The 21812-nt window shown below is 37.0% G+C and overlaps 1 protein-coding gene across 19 annotated transcripts in view; it reads left to right on the forward strand.

Annotated features, from left to right (window-relative positions):
- The window catches only part of TBL1XR1 (TBL1X receptor 1), a 201728-nt gene that overhangs the window by 77298 nt on the left and 102618 nt on the right, over positions 1 to 21812 (forward strand). For all 19 annotated transcript variants that reach the window (XM_037840334.1, XM_037840368.1, XM_037840349.1 and 16 more), the window contains one exon: positions 18956 to 19030. The gene's annotated coding sequence lies outside the window, so the exon portion shown is untranslated. The remainder of the gene's footprint in view (positions 1 to 18955; positions 19031 to 21812) is intronic.

Consider the following 21812-nt stretch of genomic DNA (forward strand, 5'->3'; position numbering starts at 1 on the left):
TGAGCCAGAACTGTCAAAAAGATGGTTGAGTGGAGAAGATTGCACTGTGAAAGATGGGTTGAATTTGGATGAAAAATCTAAGTGTGGAGAATCCATTGGAAATTTTTAAGAGTGATAGGGATAGGGTCAGATTATTGTGGAAAACAATGGGAGTGAAGAGGTTGGAAGAGCAGATAAACCCCGGAGTTTGAGTTGCAAGATATGGAATTTAGCCCAGTCTTTGCCATTAATTATTTATATGATTTTTTCCTTTTTTGTTCCATTTTATTTCCTTTTAATATTACTATTTATCAATCCATTTTGTGAACATTTGAGTATAGGTTGTATGCATCATGCCCCTTGAACACTTAATAATTGCTTTGTACGTTTCGTAAGAACCAAGGATATTTACTTATGTATACATGTAAGTAGGGATATTTGTGATCTGTGGACCTGCTGTGATTTCTTTGCTTTCAAAACCTATCCAGTTTTTTCTCTCTTTTTCTGAGCTTTTGCTTTAAATAAATTCTGTTTTCTTTTTACTATTTGGGGTTTCTCTCTGGTGTTTCTTGCAGTGAATTTAATGGTTATAGCACTAAAATAGAAATGTATCTTATAAGTTCCAGTTGAGAAGTTGAGAAGAGACACCCCTCTATATTATAATGTATTCATTTTGCTTGTTTGTCCTTTCCCACTAGAATGTAAACTGTAAGGACTTTTCTTTATTATTCTTTCCTTAGCATCTAAAATGGTGCCTGACAATTACAAGGTACTCAATACATAGTTACTAAATGAATGAAGAAATACGATATTTCACATAACACACTAAAATTAAGCTTAATAAATAAGAGAATTCACAAGTGGATTCTCTTAAAGTTTTCCTAAAGTCTTTCTCCTTATTTGCTTTCCCTTTCATTTATATGTTTTGTTTTGATCAGTGAAAGAGCAGGTATGACAAGTCTCTTTTCAGTTTTGTTTAGAAATCTAGTTCTGCATTTGGATAAATCTGTGCCATGGAAGTAAATAAAGTCCCGGGTATGATTTGCTGACTTCTTTCAAATTAGCAAAAATTAGTCACTGTATTTGTGGAATGAGAATTTAGAGTGAATCAAACCATTAATATTTTTATTACTAAAATAGAAAAGATTCATATTAATAGAATTTACAGAGCACATTAAATTGCCCAAAGGAACAAATATCGGGGAGAACTGAAATCTTACCCCACCTATTAAGGAACTGTCTTGAGTGGAAAACTCCAAATTATTTCTCATCAATGTTATAAAATTATTTTGATGTTACCTCTAGAGGAAAAAATAATTTCAAACTGTAACAGATATTCAGTAATCTACATAACTTTCAAAACCAAAATATAAGTACTATTTTAGAATTTCATATAATTAGAGAAGAGGCTTGATGGAAACTTTATTAAATTTACTCATTATCTGCTGTCACTGAAGGTATTCAGGAACTCAGTGTTGCTGTTTTAGGCAGCAGTTTCTTTGTCTTTCAGCTACTATTTGGAAGCCAGAGAACAGGAATAGTTATATTAACTAGACTGTTTAAAAAATAGACTTTGATCAATCCAATACCCATTATAGATGTTTGTGATGTTGGTTAAGAAGGGTATTATTTCTGATAGGTCAAAATCTTGATCCACTCCTTTTCAAATAATTTTCCTTTTATCACTTTTATTTTATATCAGATATTTAATCCAGAAGTGATACTGCATTTTCAGTATGCCAGTGGTAGTCAGTTTAAAAACAAAATCACCATTTTGTTTTATAAAATAAACTGCAATAATGTTCATAAGCGTGCAAAATACTGCATTCTGCATTCAGATTGGGTGTATTTAATGATAATTTATTACAGCAAATCTGTGATTCTGTTAAATGACAGCCGTATTTCACACCACACACAAAATATAGTAAAATGACAATGGTTATAATTTATTAAGTGTTTTTAATATCCCAGATACTATAGGATGCTTGATAGGCATTATCTTATTTAGTTCTCTTAGCAACAAACTTCTGAAGGTAGATATAGTTATAATCCCCATTTTACAGATGATGAGACCGAGGCTGAGAAGGGTTAAATAACTAGCCTAACATCTCTTTTTCAATAAGTGGTGGAGAGGCACAATACTCTTGCCAGTTCTACTCTAGTTCTGTGAGTAATCTCCTACCTTATTTCCTGGAATTTGGTAAAGAATGGGTGATGTGAATGCTTCCAAAATGGAAGGCACGTGTAAATATATATTCAAGAAGTGAATGCATTAATACATGTGAATAATTGTAAAAGGACTAGATATTTGTGTTTGGCAGTTATATTTTGTGATGTTTATAAGAAATGGCCTGACGTAGGATCATTAAATGAATGTGGGAAGGAGTAGGGAATTTGGTGTTATTAGAGGAGAACAGTTTAGATCATCAGGATGAGGGAAGGCAAGAAATAAAAATGTGTGATGGAAGAGAATGAGATAGGGATATAATTACCTTCTGTTGGGGATTCCATTTCATAGTAGCCTAATAATATATGTAATGATAATAAACCTAGTAGATTTGAAAATGCTTACACAGCTTCATTATTCTAAACATACAAATTTTAGTTCCTCCAGTGTTGGAATGCAAATTTGTCTTGTCTTTTCTTTCCAGGACCTTGTGGTCAGTTTCTGACAGAATAAAAATCAAATAGGCACTCTAAAACAGCAAGATTTAGGAAATCCCTTTTAAGGACAAAGATTATGTTTTCTGATTTGCACGTGCATTTGTAACAGAGGACTACTGCATTAAAATACTTTGAAACTCTACCAAGATGTAGTAGGTTGGGTAGAACGGTATTTCAGAGTGGTTGTTAAATATTTGGTTATGTGTTTTTATTCTCTACCTTTGGAACAAAGCATATACTTCCTATATTCTGAATTTCAGATATGTTTTGCATTAGGCTGACATTTATTTTCATCCTTCCTGAATTGATTTTGTGAGAGATTGAAGAATAATACAAGTTTTATTTTTATTGATTTTTTTTAATACCTTTACAGATAAGATCTTCATTGTGACCACCACCCCTTTTGTGGAAGGAATTAATTTTAACATGTTTACCTGGTATTGTTGTAGTCATTCCAGTTACAGAGCTGAATAAGGCATCTTTCAGTTGCATACCTTCTAGTGAAGGGGAACAGCATTTAAAATGAATATCCACAAATAGTAGTAGAGTTTGGGTGGGATATGGGTCATCCAAAATTCCGCCAGAGGATATGGGAACTAAAAACATACTTATGGAGTAGAACTATAGAGATATAAAGTAATGGTATTTGGTGATCTATTAGCCATAGGAGATGAGGGAGGAAAATGAGCCATATTTCTAGCTTAGATGACTTGGAGGATGGGGCCTTACACAGAGGTAGGGAGAATATGGGAGGACGAACAAGTTTGGGCCAGAAAATGCACTAAGTTTTATACATAGTAAGTTAGAAATGCCTTTGGGGACAACTCGGGGGAGACTCATGTTTAGTTAGCTTCATATACCTGAAAACACTATTTTAGACTAGTTGAGAAGTAGGAATTTGCTGCTTTTTGACTCCATTGTCCTTAGTGGGATGAATTCCCCTCTGCTTATTGGCTCTATTGATAGATATTTGCTGCAGCATGAGGCCTCATGCTTGAGCAGAAGGTGCTAGCTTCATTGATTCCCCCTTATCTGGAAAGCAAACCTTATCCTCCCTTCTCCCCACCTTTACCAGCAGACTCCAGAATGGTTTCATATGGCTACATTTAGATGCAGTGAAGGCTGGAAAAATGAATATCTGGGCATGTTGCTGCCTTTCACAAAATTAGGATTATGTGAACAAGGAGGCTGAAGGATTGAATTTTGGGTAGGCAATTTAGTTATTTAACTTAATTTACAGTTATTTAAATGAATAGCTAACTAAGCAGTAACCAAAAACAAAACAAAACAAACCCACTGTTGCTGATACTGATCAAAAGCAGGGGCCTAAGGGTACACTGACTGAGGAACAGAATGGTGAACTGTGATGTATGCGTACAATGGAATATTGAGCAACTACGAGGAGGAGTGAAGCTGTGAGACACGCAACGCAATGAGGTGAATGGATCCTGTGGACAGCATTTTGAGTGAAGTATGCCAGAAACAAAGGCAAACACTATAATGCCTCACCAATGTGGACTAACTACGATGTGTAAACTCAGAATTGAATTCTTAGAGCACAGCCTAACAGGGAAACGATTATTGTAATGGTCCCTAGATTGTAAGCTTTTACAGCAGTCATATCTATTCCTGAATTGTAATGGCTCTCTCCAAACTCTGAGGTTGATCCCTTTGTGTATAACCAGATTTGTCTCTGGAACACTGGGTATCTGTGTGACACCTGAAACTCAGAGCTAGAGCTCGGCAGATATGAATGTCAGTATTAACACAGCAACTGTTAGAAACAAAAACCGAAAAACAAAAACTAAAAACTGCCCAGACTTCAATTAGAGATATGAATGAAGCAGACTTGGGAAAGACTAGGGCAAATTGGGCCAAAGTAAAGGTTGAAACTGTGTGTTAAAACTTCAACTATGTGAGACCAAGGGAAGAGCTGTTTATTTGGTGTAGGATCTATGTTTTCTAAACAATATAACTTCTACAGTCAGTTTGTGCAAACACCACAATTACATGGAAGTGAGATATAGTAGGTCTGTATAGGTTAGAGTGACATAGCAACACATCCCAAAGTAATTTGAGCAGAGAATAAAAATATGTATCTGCCTGATATGCTCAAATAAGACATAGGGGTTTCAAAGAGAGAAAGTTTATTGCTAAGTGTGAAACAGGAGATCAGATGGCCTATCAGCCTAAAAGTATGTCTCCCCAAACTGCATTAACTCTGATAGTTTTAGTAGTATCAAAAGATGGCGGGTTTAGGGTAATGAGTACAGCGGCTCCAGATGGTAAAGTTAGAAATGATCTAATTATTGATTACATGCCTAGTCACAGAATGTATGTAAGAAAATGGTGGCTTTAATATGATGGGCATGAGTTTTAGTGTTATAATCAGGAATAGTTCACTGATAGGTTAAAGTTCAAGCTATTAAAAATGTGAGGTGGGCCCATTTTGGTTAGATGCAGCTTCATCTAGTATAAGATAGTTTAGGAATTGGGGTGGGTTATTTCTGGGCTGACTCAGGTTCCTTTATTAATAAACATTAGGGGCTGTCTTTCATGATCATAAGGCTCTAAAATAAAACAGGTTAAGGAGGGTACAAATGGGGCCAGTCATAAGGTTTTTACAATCACAAGATAAAGGTTATATAGTTAAACAATCATTATCAAAGATTGAGCCAGCTGGGTTACAGTTCAGTAATTTCAGGTGCTTCCTTCTGACTATTTTAATGTACTAGAAAGTAAGAAGAGCATTTACATAATGATTCAGTAATCATAATTATTTGTTAATTCTTAATTTCTTGGTTATATTGCCTCTTTGGCTTCAAATTTTAAAAAAATGATGAGCTAAATTTTCAGATATCACGTGCTGTTAAATTATAAATTTGGGGATCCATTTTTAGGAAAATTAATTTGGGCTTAAGATTTCATCAGAGTTGCAGAAAGGGGTAGTGGGGGGTGGGATTGATTGAAGGCATGTAAGTAGACAGTGTAGAGAATTTAGGAAGAAAAGTCAACAAAATTTAGTAGTTGATATGGTGGACAAATGAGACAGGGAAGAATCAGGAATGACTTTCAGATATTTGCCTTGGGTAATGAATATTACAGTGGTAAACAGCACAATATTTGCTGCAGAAATGGCTATGGTGCTTTTGTGCCTGCCAAGACTTTTTGGTAAACTTCCAAAAGAAGGAGAATTATGCATTTTTAAATTCTGATCGCTCTTATGAATACTGATTATATAAATAAAGTAAAATTAACCTGACCCTCATCAGAGGAAGTCCCTTATTTGTATATGTATCAGGTTTTTAACAGTTAAATAAGCATAGTATTTCAAGAACTAGGTTAAGGTGGGTGGCAGAAGTAGTATTTATTGGTTGGTAGACTTACACTGTCCTCTGGTGGATGCCCAGGGTCCTTCAGTGTACTGACTGCATCTATATGTGGCAGTAAGAGAATTTGAGGACAGCCACCGTTCTGGTTTGCTAATGCTGCCATCATGCAAAATACCAGAAATGGATTGGCCTTTATAAAGGGGTTTATTTGATTACAAATTTAGTCTGAAGGCCATATGAATTTCCATATTAAGGCATTAACATGAGTATACCTTCACCAAAGGAAAGCCAACAAGATCCAGAAAACCTCTGTTAGCTGGGAAGGCACATGGCTGGCATCTGCTGATCCTGGGTTGTGTTCCAGCTCCTCTCTCAGCTTCTGTGCGTTCTTCAAAATGTTGCTCTTGGGACATTTTGTCCTCTCTCATCCACAGTTGATTGAGTCACATCTCCATGGAAACCCTTAATCCAAAGATTCCAACCTAATCAACGCTAATACAACTGCCTGCACAAGATTGCATCAAAGAACTTGGCATTTTGGGGGCCATAATACATCCAAACCAGCACAACCCTCTTCTCCCTAAGTAAAGTGATACTTTCATTAAAAATTCTTTGGCTGTCATGTTGGAATAAGAAAACTTTTGTTGGGGAAAAAAAGCTTTGGAAAGAAACTCAGGAGACCTAGAGGAGGCAAGTGGATAAGAAATTAAGATTTATCATCTGATGTCCACTTACAGTGCTTCTTATCAGTTGTATGATCTTGGTTCAGGAACAACTTTGAGCTCCAGTTATTTTTGTAACAGGAACCATAATATCTACCTTAGAAACTTAGTATAATATTTAAATGAACACAGCACTTGGTAAGTGCCAGCCCATGGTGCTGAGTGCACAACAAGGCAGAGTTTAATATTCATTTTGTCATCTGGTGAGAACATTTAATCTCTTTGGGCCTTAATTTCTTTATGCCTAAAACAAAGGAGACTGAACTAAACTCTTCTTTAACTTTTTAATCTCCATATATCAAAATATATGTGTTATTTATAGGATTTTTTAGTTTGTTGGCCTGGTTTCTGTACATACAGAAGGCTGTTTTCTTGTTTCTTTCCATTGTGTGCCTGGTTTTCTGTGACCCTAGTTATTATTTTTTAAAAGACTTCAAAGGATCCCAGAATTCAACCCAAACTTTTCATTGTCCATAGGAGATGAGTCAGTCCCATAGATGCTTAAATTATAGGCTTAAGACCACCAGCATTAGAGACAGGTTAGGGATGAGGACCCAGGTGCCTTGTGAGTAAAGGGTTCACCAAACCTTTTCTCCTTCTGAGGTCAAGTAGCCTTGGGTCAATTTAGCTCTGTTTCATAAGAAACATAGAGGTGCAATGTCAGCAATGTTACCAGCCAACATAGGGCATGGCAGTGTGATCCCTGACATGTAAATGGCTTCTGGAGTGGGAGTGATACCGGTGAGAAGCCATAGCTTTGGGCTCCCTGAGTGTGGTACTTTCTTATAACTGGGCATGTCCCTTGATGGGTCAGGTCCCTTGGAAGCTTTGACCATGACCTCTTAGAAGAAGGTAATGGTTCCTGTCTGGAATTGGGGGTTTCCAAGCCAGATAGCTTCTGCACCCATTTGGTAAGGTTATCCTCTTGCACCTGAGCCATCTCTTGTTGGTGATAGGGAGAGGTGCAAAGAGAATAGCTCTCAGATTGCAGTGAGGACTGACTCCTGCTGAAATGCCTGGCCTGGTGTTACCCTGTTAGCCTTTCACATCCTATAGTTTTCTGAGTAACATGTGCTAAGTATGGCCTACTTAGGTCTTGTGAGGTTATCTAATTGAGTCTGAGACTACTTACGGTGATCAGAATAGTTATTTTCAACTGATGGGTAGTAGTAGGGACCAGACATACCAATTAGATCATAAGAGATTTTCATTCTCTTTATGGGAAAGTTAGTTTCCTCTTCTGGACCTCTAATTTTCCTTCTTGCAAGAAAGAGGTTAAGATTTTGCTGCCACTTCCCCACCTCCACAGATAGCCCACTATGTATCATCCCTCCACTCCCCCATATACCTCATATAGGCTGAAGTTCAGGCACTCATTTTCTTTCGTGGAGTTTACAGTTGGAGGAAAGCTTTATGTTCCACCCTGGATCAGTAGGATTTGGGGTGGGCTTGGGAATTGCTTTTATGGTCAACAAACTTGTCTGGGGCTGCTTTGCACTGTAACAGCAGATTTGAGTAATTGTGACAGGGACCATACAGACTGCAAAGCCAAAAATAAAAATAATTATTTTCTGGCCATGGTTTGCCAGTCCTTTGACCAGTGCATGATAATGGCTGACAAGTAGGATGGAGTTGTTTCATTGTTTATATTGTCATATTCAGTTCTTTAACATCATAATTTAGGAGAAGAGGGGTAGGACAGGTGTATGTTTTTGTTTTGGAAGTTGACAAATTGGGGACCTTAAAATGGATGGTCTCTTTTGTTTCATGACCTCTGGAGTGTGCATGTGTATGCTTGTATTTGTGTGTCCTGAGTGGACCAGGCAGACACCACAGCTTGTATTTTCTGGCTCAAATATCTCATTTACAATTTGGTAAAAATCTTAGATTGAAAGCAGTTTGGCAAACCAACATTAGATTAGAATTTGACATTCTTTAGAATCATGAATATGTCATTTATTTTATCATATATTTGGTTGGAGTGAATTATATTTAAAAGCCAGGATATACCTGATTTCTTTTGGTGGTGTGTATTTCTGAGAGCCATTTTGGTTGAAACATGGCATTTAAATGCATAATTGGTTTAACTGAATGAAGGCAGAACGTTCGTCTTAGATACCTAGCTAGTGAGTATCAGAGCCAGGGAGTCAAACTCAAAACTGCCTTGTTCCAGAGTTCAAGGTCTTAACCCCTAGGCTGTGTACCTCTTCTTTTTTTTCTAAATTGTCCTGCTGCCCTGCAGTTTGTACAGTGGTACCATAGAGGCTGCTGGTGGCACACTTTAAATGCTGAGCTGGAAGGAATTGGTCAGCATCCATCATGTCATATGCCCCAGTGCTCACTCTAACTTCTTGATGAGTGATACATCACTAAAATGAGCATTTCCATTGATTTAATTGTGTGATAGTTTCCCATTATATTGTGTAGAAAAGAATGCTTTTCTGTAACTTCTACCTTCTACTTATAATTTTGTCATGCACAGCCAAATTTCTGTGGTTTCTGTGTGTTTCTTTCTCTAAATGTGTGAATCAGCAAAGCTCCCTTTGTGTTTCCTTTTATGCTTTTCTTAGTACCTCCTGTTTCATAGTCTTTCTTGGTTTCTTTCTGTTCATGGTGGTGTTATTGTCACTCCTTTTCTCATTCATGGGGGGGGTGAGGGCTTGAGCTTATCTTTTCTTGTTAATCTTAAAATCAAATTAATAAAACATTTAATTTATTCTTGATAGAATGACTGTTTCCCTCTATAGTTTTAGCACCACTCACTTTGAAATGCTCATATTTGAGAAAAGTGGTTTCTACTTCCCCTCCCCATTCATTATATTAGTAATTAGAATCTGACTAGTAAAATTCCCCATCCTGCCCTTTACCTGTACATAGTCAGTGGTTCTCTGTCTCTGTGGGAATCACCCAGGGGAGCTTTTCAATGTAACTGATGTACACATCTCACCCTAGACCAATAAATTTGAGTACGAGACTCATGAATTAATCAAAGATCCAGCTTCCCTGGCAGAACAGTTCTCATTGCTGCTGGGAACCTATTGTTCAGCAGAATGATTTTTTGTATTGTCTTGGCCTAATTATTTATTCTCATTTTTCATGTATTGACTCAAGTATTCAATGGTTAGGAACAGTTAGAAACCTAGTAAGATCTAAGAATTATGTGAGTCACTTTTCTAACTTAAGTGCTTGTGTGGCCGTAGGCACATTTGGAGTAGGCAAAAATGTTTTTTTTTCACACTGTTTCTTCCATTCTCATGCTTTTTTTACTCCTTTCCCTCACCCTTCCACTTCTGTTTCTCTCTCCCACCCCTACCGTCACCCCCACCCCCAAACTACTTTTAACAACAACCAAAAAAAGGTATAGCAGATATCAGCTTTATATTAGGAAGAAAACAATGTTTATGATCTTTCATTTTCCTTAAGGCACCATACATTATTCACTGTATTAATTTAGTAACAAATTAATTAGTTAAAATTAATTAGTAAAAAACTAGTTATGGTTACACTTTATTGATGTACTTAACATTTAAAAAAAAAGTAACTGATAGTTTATATTTATCCATATATTTAGCATCACTTTTTTAGTATCACCAGCAAAGTTTGAGTCTAAGCCTGTGTGCCAGTTTGAATATATTGTGTCCCCCAAACACCATTATCTTTGATGTAATCTTGTGTGGGCAGATGTTATCAGTGTTGATTAGATTGTAATTCTTTGAGTGTTTCTTTGGAGATGCGCCCCACCCAACTGTAGGTGATAACTGATGAGATATTTCCATGGAGGCGTGGCCCCACCCATTGAGGGTGGGCCTTGATCAGTGGAGCCATATAAATGAGCTGATGGGCAGAGGCAACTCAGCGAAGCTGTGAGTGGACTTTTGAAGAGGAGCTACAGCCAAGAGGGACACTTTGAAGAAAGCACAGGAGCTACAGATGAGAGACAGTTTGAAGACGGCCGTTGAAAGCAGACTCTTGCTCCGGAGAAGCTAAGAGAGGATAAATACCCAAGTGCAACTAAGAGTGACATTTTTGAGGAACTGCGGCCTAGAGAGGAACATGCTGGGAGAAAGCCATTTTGAAACCAGAACTTTGGAGCAGACGCCAGCCACATGCTTTCCCAGCTAACAGAGGTTTTTCGGACACTATTGGCCATCCTCCAGTGAAGGTACCCAATTGCTCATGTGTTACCTTGGACACTTTATGGCCTTAAGACTAACTGTGTAACCAAATAAACCCCCTTTATAAAAGCCAATCCGTCTCTGCTGTTTTGCATTCTGGCAGCATTAGCAAACTAGTAACAGCCTGTTTTCAAGTTCACATTCTGTGACATTGAACAGAAGGTGGACTGGAAGCTCTTGGTGGGTGTTAGATGTTAGTACCTAAATAATAAATTTGACTTTTTATAACACATAGAATTATGGAAACCAAACTAATATTAAAAACTCTGTGATCTATTCTAAGAGAGTTGGTGATTTTTATTGTCCTTAATTGCATTGCTTACTCTCTGACAGGCAGATTTCAGAGTACTTAATGGATTTTTGTTTTATGCCTGCACAATAGTGTAATTTTTGTATACATTTAATATAAGATTCAACCACATGTGATGCTGCCAATGAAACCAGCTCAATTGAGGTAATCATTGGATGATCAGAATCAATGTATGTTTACATTTTTTTTTATTTATGTGGGTGTGTGTTCTGGAGCATATCTTATTTTTAGAAAATTGGGATCATTTCATAATACATAACTTTTGAATCCATTTTCCCCAAGTCACTTAAATAACATAGGGAAGTGAAAAAACATAGGCTGTGATGGCAAGGCTGTGTTTTGTCTGAGGGCACCGCCTGTGAGTCTGATCTCAGGGTTAGTTTGCATAAGGTGCTGTTGCAACTCCTTCCTTTTTCCACCTACCTCACCTTTTGGCTCTCCAGAATATTTTCTGTGTGTGAGACTCCCTGGGAAATGGGGATGGGTGAGGGAGGTGCAGGGTATAATGCTTTAGAGGCTTTGATGTGTGAATCATGTTGTTATTGGGAATTGCCATGTTGAAGAAGACAGCTAATGAAGTCTGTTTCTTGAAATGAATCAGTGGACTTCTGAAAGGTCCGTTGATACTCTGGTTTGCAAGTATACTCCTGTTTGTATTGTTCCAGTTGGAGGTAATTATAATTAACTATTTGAGCTTTCAATCATGTGCTAATAAGCAATTTAATTTGGACTTTGTGACTTTCCTTTGCCCAGAAGTTCATTTAATAAAAATCTTTCTAATCAGGTTAATTCTTGTAGGAGTCCTATGTTTTTCTCTTAATTCTTGGGAAGATTTTCCCCGTTTCGCCACGTTTCAATAATTAGTGTGCAACTTCTGTTTCTTAAGGATGCCAGCATACTTTCTTAAATTTGTTATTGGTCACTAGGTTCTAGATTTGATTATGTTGCTGCCTTTAATTATATGCAAATTTTTGTTGTGTTTGTAACGCCTGGAGAGAGGGCCCATAATGCCCATTGGCTTTTCGAAGGGGTCTATAAATCAAATAAATTTAATTCTAGACACTGCAAGGAAGTATTTTTGAAGATCATTCAAAATATACTGTTCTGCTCTTTTCCAAGATTTTTGCGTCTTGAAAAAAATCTTTTCTCCTAATTATGTGTATGTGGCAGGTCTTGAAGATACCTGCTCTGTCAGCAGTGTCTTTCTCTGCTGAAAGCCTATTCTAGGAGTAATGCTTAATTTTAGAACATATTAATCTTCTAAGTATAGATCTTACGAGCAATGCTTTTTATTTGGAGACAAAAACAAATCTTAAAAACAAATATTTATTTCATTACAAGAAGTAGAGCAAAATGGGTTTCTTTATGTGGTTTACAAAATAATTGATAGTTTTAATGCTAATTTTATAAGGTGATCGTATGCTTTTTTTTCCTTCAATTTAATTGAAGTTACTTTGGAAAATAATCAGGCTTGAATGGCTTTTCCTGGAAGAAGGTTCATGAACATTTCACACTTTTGTTGACAATGTGGAATTCAGCTTTCTTTAATAGTACAGTAAGATACAGGGAGACTTTTCTACAACAAGCCTTGTACTGCATACAAATATGTAAAAAAGGAAATACTCCACAAAGATGTTGAATTATATGTCCATGTGCTACTGAGCATGCTCATAAGCAAATAGTATGGGCATCCCCTTCTGTACCTGACAAAGAGAGGCAGACTGAAATTTGCCTGTTAATGGCCAAAAGTCAAGCTTTTGGCCAATTGGCTTTGATAGGAAGAGGCTGGAGGAAATGCTGGCTGTGGGAATTTGGGGGAGCAGTGACGTCAGTCCTGCTGACATTGAAGTGGGCAAGGAAGGGATTTTGGTCACCAGGATTACACAGAACCGGGTAGCTTAGATTGCACGCATGTGTGTGGCAGGGAGGACTGGGTTGAGAGAGGTGTTTGGACAACCACCTGTCAGCTGCTGGACGAGGACTTTTGCAATCACTGTCTCAGCACTGGTCTAGAGCCCTACCAGCTAAGCGGGCTAGGGTCTTATTTGTTCTAGAGGCTTTCTAGGAGCATTTGTGTCGGCCATGGATTAGACCCTTGACTGAAGTTTCTGCTGCCCACTGCTCTCTTGTGGCATCCAGATCCTGAACAAGCTGGATGGCAATGATCACGTGCTTTTGAGGTTTTTTTTTTAAATGGTTAAAGGATCAGCCTTTAATGGTCACTTCCTAGAAATGGTACTAAAATTACTGGCAGTTCCAGAATATATTTTGCACATCATCTTAAATGCATCTTAAAATTTGTAATTTTTTTTTTGCTTTCTTTAAAATGCAGTTTTATTGACATATATTCACATGTCAGATAGTCATCCAACGTGTACAGTCAGTGGTTCACAGTATCATCATATAGTTGTGCATTCATCACCACAATAAATTTTTGAACATTTTCATTACTACAAATTAAAATAAGAATAAAAATAAAAAAGGACACCCAAAAAATCCCATACCCCTTATCTACCCTCTATTATTTATTTAGTTATTTTGTCTTTGTTTTCTTGCTCATCTGTCCATACACTGGATAAAGGGAATGTCAGTCACAGGGTTTTCACAGTTAACACAGTCACACTTTAAGGGTTGTATAGTTATACAGTCATCTTTAAGAGTCAAGGCTACTGGATTACAGTTCAACAGTTACAGGTATTTCCTCCTAGCTTTTCCAACACACTAAAAACTACGAAGGGCTATCTATGTAATTGATAAGAATAACCTTCAGAATGACCTCTCGGCTCTATTTGAAATCTCTCAGCCACTGAAACTTTGTTTCCTTTCTGTTCCCCTTTTGCTTCAAGAAGGCTTTCTTAATGCCGTGATGTCAGGGCCAGTTTCATCCCTGGGAGTCATGTCCCACATTGCTGGGGAGACGTACACCCTGGGAGTCATGTCCAATGTGTGCAGTGAATTTACCTGTAGAGTTGGCTTAGAAGAGAGGCTACAACTGAGCAACAAAAGAGATTCTCTGGGGGTGACTCTTAGGCATAATTATGAGTAGGTTTAACTTCTCCTTTGCAGAAATACATTTCATAAGGGCAAGCCCCAAGATTGAGGACTTGACCTATTAAATTGGTAGTCTCCAGTGCTTGTGAGAATATCAGGAATTCCCCATGTGGTAATTTTTAGTATTTCCACATTTTCCCCAGTCCCTCAAGGGGGCTTTGCAATTACTTTTTTATTCTTTGCACAGATTACCCTGGGATGAATCAGGGCATCACAGTAGCCTGTCCCAACCAACGAGATCTCACTCCCTGTTCAAGGTTCCATGTAGTTATGCTGTTTGAATAAACTGACCTTAAAAGTTAAATTAGGTAGTTTCTGTATGGGGTACTACTGAATTTCATAGCACCAGAACTCTAGCTGTGAGTCTCAGGTGTCACACAGATACCCGAAGTTCCAGGGAACGATCAGGTTGTATACAAAGAGCCCAGCATCTCGGTATTCAGAAAAAAATGTTACAACTCAGGAGTAGATGTGACTGCTGTAAGAGCTTACAATCCAGGGACATTTACAGTAAGTCTCCCCCAGTAACCTATGCTTTCGAATTCAATTCTCAGAGTTTGCACGTTATATTTAGTCCATATTAGTGAGGTATTATAATATTAGTTTTTTCATTTCTGACTTATTTCACTCAACATACTGTCCTCAAGGTTCATTGATCTAGTTGCATGCTTCACAACTTCATTCCTTCTTGCAGCCACACAGTATTCTATTGTATGTATACACTACAGTTTCTCCTTCTGTTCGTCGGTTTTGCAAATCATGAATACTGCCACCAGTAGATACCAGTGTGCAAATGTCCACTCATGTCCCTACTTTGAGTTTTTCCAATATATACCTAATAACGGGGTTGCAGGATCATATGGCACCTTATACTTGGCCTCCAGTGGAACCACCACACTGCCCTCCAGATAGGCTGGCTGCACCATAGCACTTCCCCACCAACAGTAAATAGGTACATCTCTCTCTCCACATTTTCTCCAGCACTTATACCTTTTGTTTATTATTTAAACAGTTTTGCCATATCTTCCCTCAATTTGTTGATTTGATTTAGCTTGTTTGTTTGAACATCTTTAATTAGTTGTTTCAACTCCTGCATCTCATTTGAAGTGTTAGTTTGTTCCTTTGACTGGGCCATATCTTCGTTTTTCCTAGTGTGACCAGACAGGCCCAGGTCTCAGGAGCAGGATGTAATCAGTATCAAATTTCTTTGAGGCTGAGACTGAGCAGGTTGTCAGACTTTACTGTGAGGCCTTTTGACTGTGCGTTTCCTATCCTGCCCAGCAGGTGGTGCTTGTCAGCCCACAGCTCCCCACCTGCGTAAAGAGGTGCAGTGCCTTTAATTCTCAGCAGACCCTGTCCCTGCCAGGGACCAAGGGTGAGTCAAAAGCCAAGTTTAAGCTGCTTCTAAACCCCCCCCTCCCCCCAGGCCCTGGGGTCTGAATTTTCTGAGGGAGGCAGCCCCTTGAGCTGGGCATTACCCCTTTTTCATGGGGAAGCTAGGCCTTTTGAAGAATTATCTCCTTCACTTGACTTCTTCCTTTGTCTCAGACCTGTGTTAACTCCACCCTTGCCTGGGTCAGAGCTGACAATTGAAAATGCCTTAGGCTTGCTCTAATGAGCTGCTTAAAATGTTTTTTAAAAAGAAAGTAGGGGAAAAAAAAAACCACCCTTTTCAGAACCAGTCTCCAGCCCCCCATTTTTTCCAGTCAAGAGCTAGAGTTGGTACCTGGATCTGTGTGTTCCTTGTCTTGGGGCACAGCCGTTTTCCAGGGCTTGGCTGACTTCAGAAGCCTCTGTTTTTGTTTGTTTATTTTTTTCCCATCAGCCTTGCCCCCTTTCTGTGGAGAGAGACCTCAGTGTTCCTTTCTTGTTTGCTTTGGGTTTATCTGTGCTCGTAGCTTGAATTCAGTAGTGCGTATTTGTTAATTAAAACTGCAGTTGGAGCCTGGTTGAGCTATCTTCCCTTGCTCCCAGCAGAGATGGCTTCTTTTACCTACAGGAAAGTGTTCCTACTCAGCCTGCCTTGCCAGTGAGGGAGGAGGTCAGCTCCACAGTGTAGGGGGCTTTACTTAGAGTTCTATGTTGTGGTCTTGGCCCTTTTACCCATTCCAGACTGATGTACGATGTGGGTCCGATCATGGATGTCCCCCAAACAGTTGTTCCAGGCTATTTACTAGTTGTTCCTGGTTGTTTACTAGCTGCTTTAGAGGACTAATAAATTCCATACCTCCATATGCTACCATCTTGCCCATGCCCTCTGTAATTCTTTTTAAAATTTCAAGTATTCATTTTTTAAGCTGAAGGATTGTGTGGTGTATGGTATATGAATGTACTGCAGAATGGCTAGGAAATAGATGAGTTGGTTAGGAAAATATCTAAGATAGAAGTTGATATATGGCCATGTGTATCTTTCTACAGATTCCTCCGTTTTATGATTGTATTGTATATGCAAATTGGAATACACCATCTTCCAAAGATTTACTTACCCTTCAAATCCTAGAATCAAATATTTATACAGCCATTCAATAAGTTATTTATTGAATCACTATTGTGCTCCTTTCCCTTACGTAGCTTATAAAATAATAAGATAAGCTAAAGAATGTAGGAAGAAGACAAGGGTACGGAATAGGTATTTAGAGAAAACCGAGGTTAGATATATCTGTGAAGGTGATGAGAGGAAGAGTCGCTGACCACAGAACAGTAACAGAAGAGAAACAGAAAGGAGGAAAAAGAAAAGACTAGCAATTGGAAAGATCTAACTCAGTGCTCTCCAAAGGTAGATGTGATTCGGTGTGTTTTCTGTGTGTATACACACTCTAGGGGTCAAAAGGAGAATCCATTGAAGTACAGTGCTGTAAGAAAATATTAATCTATTATTTATGTTCAGTTTAGGTTAAAAAATTGTTACTAATATTTAATACAGGGGTTCAGATTTGCACCCTCATTTGATTCTGATGTCAAAGTTATGGGTGTAACGTGGTACATAGAGTCTTCAGAGGAAAGAGGGGGAATTCCACAAAACAACAGTGGCTCTCCCATTCCTTTGTTCCGTTTCAGGGAATTGCCTTGTATTTCAGTTTACTGCCGTGGCTTGTGTTTGATTATGTAGATTTATGGATTATATTACCTAGTTTTAAATCAAACCTCCGAAGCAGGCAAATGATTGAAAGATTACTGCAAAGAAACTGCTTAGAGAAACAAGGTTAGGAATAGGAAACAAGAAGATGGTGGACTTGATAACTTAAAGTACTAGAATGGGCAGCCATGATCAATCATTTTAGAAGATGGCTGAAAAAAGATACCGGCAAAAATATATAGAAATAGACATACATTCATTATTGGTAATAAGAATGTTGCTCTTAGAGTGAATTGTGCCTTGAGATATTAGCTAATAATGATATAAATATTATGATTAACAAGACTTTTAAGGATCCAGACTGTTATAAATAAAAAAGATTGTAATACTGTAAATAAATAAATAAATAATTTTACAAATTATTTATCTTTGTTTTTTTACTTCTGTTTATGTGTTTAAAAATGTACATAATTCAGTAGTACATATTATTTATTTAAAAACTTAATAAAAACTTAATTTTTCTCTGATACAGTAGCTCTGTTGATGTTTGCATAACAAGCAGCCCTTTGTAGCTTATGGCTCAAATTCATGAAAACTTTACAGTAAAAATGTTGATGTTCATAACATGATCTACCAACAAGCTCACAAGTGTACTATGCTCACTCCCTGTCTTGAAGCACCAGGAGCTGGTGCAATACTGTAGTTTGGCATAACGATCTAAAATTTCAGTAAATGTGTGCACATTTAATAAATGTCATTTCCATTCCTGTACCTCTTTATAACTTAACAGCTGAAAAGTTATATAGCGAGCATTCCGGTCAATTAAAGATAAAATCAGAGTAGAGCAAACTTGAAGAGGTTCACATTTTTCTGCAATTATTCAGTGTATTTGCTTAGGTGTTTTTTGTTTTTTTTTTTGTTTTTTGTTTTTTTTAAACTGTTGACTGACTTAATTCACCTCTTTTGTTGTATGAAGTAAAGCTCCCTCACGTGGTATAGTGAAAACTGTTTTCTCTGATATCAGTTACCTTATCACTCCTACAGAAGGTTCTAGCACATGGTGAAGCCTGCACTGTTCAGTGTTCTACCTGACAGTGACCACTCTGATAATGTGTTTAAAATAAAAATTTTACATTTACATGAAATGGTGTGCTATGGCTTTCCAGTTGAGAAGACAAAATGTAAACTCTGAAGAGATGAAAATTTAAAAAGTTTTAATAGAAATTATTTCAAAACATATAATTTATTGTTAAATAGAATATATAGAATATTCAGACTGTGGCTGATGTTCATAATTATGAACATAATATACTGAACTGAATATAGTAATAAATTTGCCTGAGTTGAGTTGAATGGTAGGTAGTGCAAATTCATCTCTGTGTTCAAATTTATCTGTTGAAGTCTCATTTTCTTCACTGTATCAACCTCTTAGGAATGTTGTAAAGATTCAGTGCCTGGCACATATTAAGCATTCAAAAATTGCTGTTTATGGTAATACTTGCTTAACGAGAAGAGGATAGTCATTGGTGGGGAACCTTAAAAGACCTATATAAAGAATGTTTTAAGCATGTGAAGTTTTTCTTTCTGAAATCTTTCAGAAATTATGTCTTAGGGTACACTGAATATTTTACTTTCCTTTTTCTCAGCATCAGCAACAGCAGCTTGTGAGTGGTGGTATCGGATATTCAATTGCACATCCCCACATCAATGCACTGCCAATGGTAAGAATTCTTCCCACTCCCGGTTATCAGAGTGTTTTAATACATGTGTTCCCATGCTAAATTTAAGTGTTTTCCAAAGTCATATGTAGTCACAGGTGCTTTAAAATATCTTTTGAGCATTAAGTAAGATTTCAGAAAACTTTACTTTTAAGATCTCCTTAGCTGTTGTTTTTTTATAACCTCTTACCTATGGGTATCAAGATGAAAAGCATTGTTATTTAGTGATGGTCTTGTGTTTTGACAAATGGACTATATTTTGTGACTAGACTTTTCTTGTTAGACTTACGTTATACTGGCAGTGATAGTTCTTGTATATTTGTATCATCTTTTTAGGATACATCACTTGTTTTTGTGTATAGCGTTTATCTTAATATAGTTAGTAGGCATTTAAATGGTAAAGCTCCACCTGTTTTTTGTTAGTGAGTAGTTTTAAGGAGAGCTACTCTCCTTTATTTAAAAAGATCTTCTAGGAGCCTTTCACTGGAATATAAATCAACTGTTGTGATAAGCAGAAAGAATACTAGATTCTTCAGGAGTTGGGATTTGCTCTCTTTCCTGATCATGCTAGGAATCTTGGATGACTGTTGGCAAGTTCAGTAAAATTAGATGATGGAATTAGACTAGAATCACTTAATTTCTAAGGTATATTCTAGCTGTAGTCTAAGCAGTCTCATCATTGTTAGCTAGAATTAAGAATGATTCTTCCTTACAAAAAGCAGCTCCTTATCTAAATACTATTGCTGTCTGTTTTTTGTATGACTAAATAGCAGGAGAATGAATTTTTACGTTTTTTCAGAATAAGTTACTATAACTACCTTGTATTTCAAAATATGTTTTTTGTGCATTATTGAAATTTGTGATTATTAATCATATTCTTATTTTACACATTAAATCAGGGAACTATAGGAACTGATTAAGGTTTATAGAATTTGGTGGGAAATGGTAGATACATCAGTCTAGGTGAGGAAAGTTATCCCTGGAAATGTTCCCAAGAATTGATTCATTTTAAAAATCTGCTTGTCAGTATGTTGATAAGACAAGGATTTCTTTCATCTAAACTGTTATCTGAATTCATATTTGAGAAACAATTGACCTAATATGATAGCCCTGACTAACTTTAACGTTTATAATCACAGAAGCACCCCTTCCTTCTTCTTTTCTTCCCTCCTCTCCCCTTTCCTCTGCTTTAGCAATTGATAGAGAATGTTAAGGAAATAAGAATTTTTTTTTTTTTTTTTTTTAGTTTTATCTAACAGAAAGGATGACATGGGTATATATTCTGCTTAGCATTTATTTCTTCATTCATTTATAAAACACCCGTGGGGTTTTCTAGGTTGTTTAGGAGACTCATTAACCATCATTTAATATGCCACTTCCCCTTGAGCACCACAGTGTTTCTTATGTAAGCAGCAGCTCCAGGGCAAATCAGCTTTGGCAATTGGAGTTATCTGCCTTTGGCTTTTTGTTTGAAGTTCACATTTGAAACTCGGTTAGTTTTCTTGGTTGTCTTACTATTTGTGGAATGTCTCCCCTGATCATGACATATCCAGGCTTCTTGGGTGTCTGAGGTACAGATATTATGAAACAGACTTTCTTTGAAGTGCCTATCCCCAAGTGAATTTTTGTGTGCTACTCACATAGACTGTAGTGGTTTCATTTGGGTTGGGTTTTGTAACACTTCATAGACTGTATTCTAAATCAGATCATCCCGAATATATTCACAGTTTTGTTGAAAATTTCTGAGATAATGTTTTGTCATGATCATGGAAATTTAATTTAATTTTATGGAATTATTAGTTCTATGTGTCTGTTAATGTTGGAGATGAATAAGTCCAACCCTACAGTCTAGCTGTGGACACTCAGTTGTCTTATACTGAAGCCATTTCTACATATTTGCACAATGTACTACTAAATTACGATTATTGGTTCAAAAAAGGTGATTTTCCTGTGACCCTCAGAATTGCCGTCATGTTGCAGGCTAAACCTGTGCTGTGTACTATCACATATTCTTTTCTCTGAAAATGTCATAAAGGAATGCTCTGGGGGAACGTATACAGTTATCCCTACTACCACCCACACCCACCCTCAACTTTGTTCTTGATATAATAACTACAAAGGAAGTGTAATATTCTTTTCTGTCTTTACTCTTCACTTAGCTAGATACAAGTTATTTTAACTCATAATTGCATCTTAAATCAGCTGCTTTTCTTTAAATGGTTTATGCTACTTTCTGTAATTATCTTGAATTGCATTAATAGAACCAACAGGTGTATATTATTATAACTTTATTGTGAAAAATTTCAAACATACACTACAAGAGAGAGAATAGCATAATGAACTCTCACCCAGTTTGATAATCATCAGTCTTGTTTCACCTTTAACCACCCTGTTCCCCTGCCACCCACTGCCACCTGCTCTGATTATTTTTAAGCCAGTCCTGTACATCACATGATTTCAGCCATAAACATTTCAGTTTGTATCTATGGAAGATACGAACTATTTAAAAATGTATAACTGTAATACCATATTACACTATAAAATTGGACAGTGATTTCTTAATACCATATATCCATTCAATTTAAAATTTCCTGATCTGTTCATAAATAATGTTTATTCAGAATTGTAGCAAAGTCCATACATTACTTTTGGTTGATATGTGTAGTTAACTTCTGCCTCTTTATTTAATTTTTCTCCTTGCAGTTTATTTGTATCCCTTTCGTAACATGTCCTGTTTCCTTTGCATTTTCCATAAATTGGTAGTTTGATCTAGAGGCTTAACCTA

The sequence above is a fragment of the Choloepus didactylus genome, chromosome 1 (assembly GCF_015220235.1).
Source record: "Choloepus didactylus isolate mChoDid1 chromosome 1, mChoDid1.pri, whole genome shotgun sequence".
Lineage (NCBI taxonomy): Eukaryota > Metazoa > Chordata > Mammalia > Pilosa > Megalonychidae > Choloepus > Choloepus didactylus.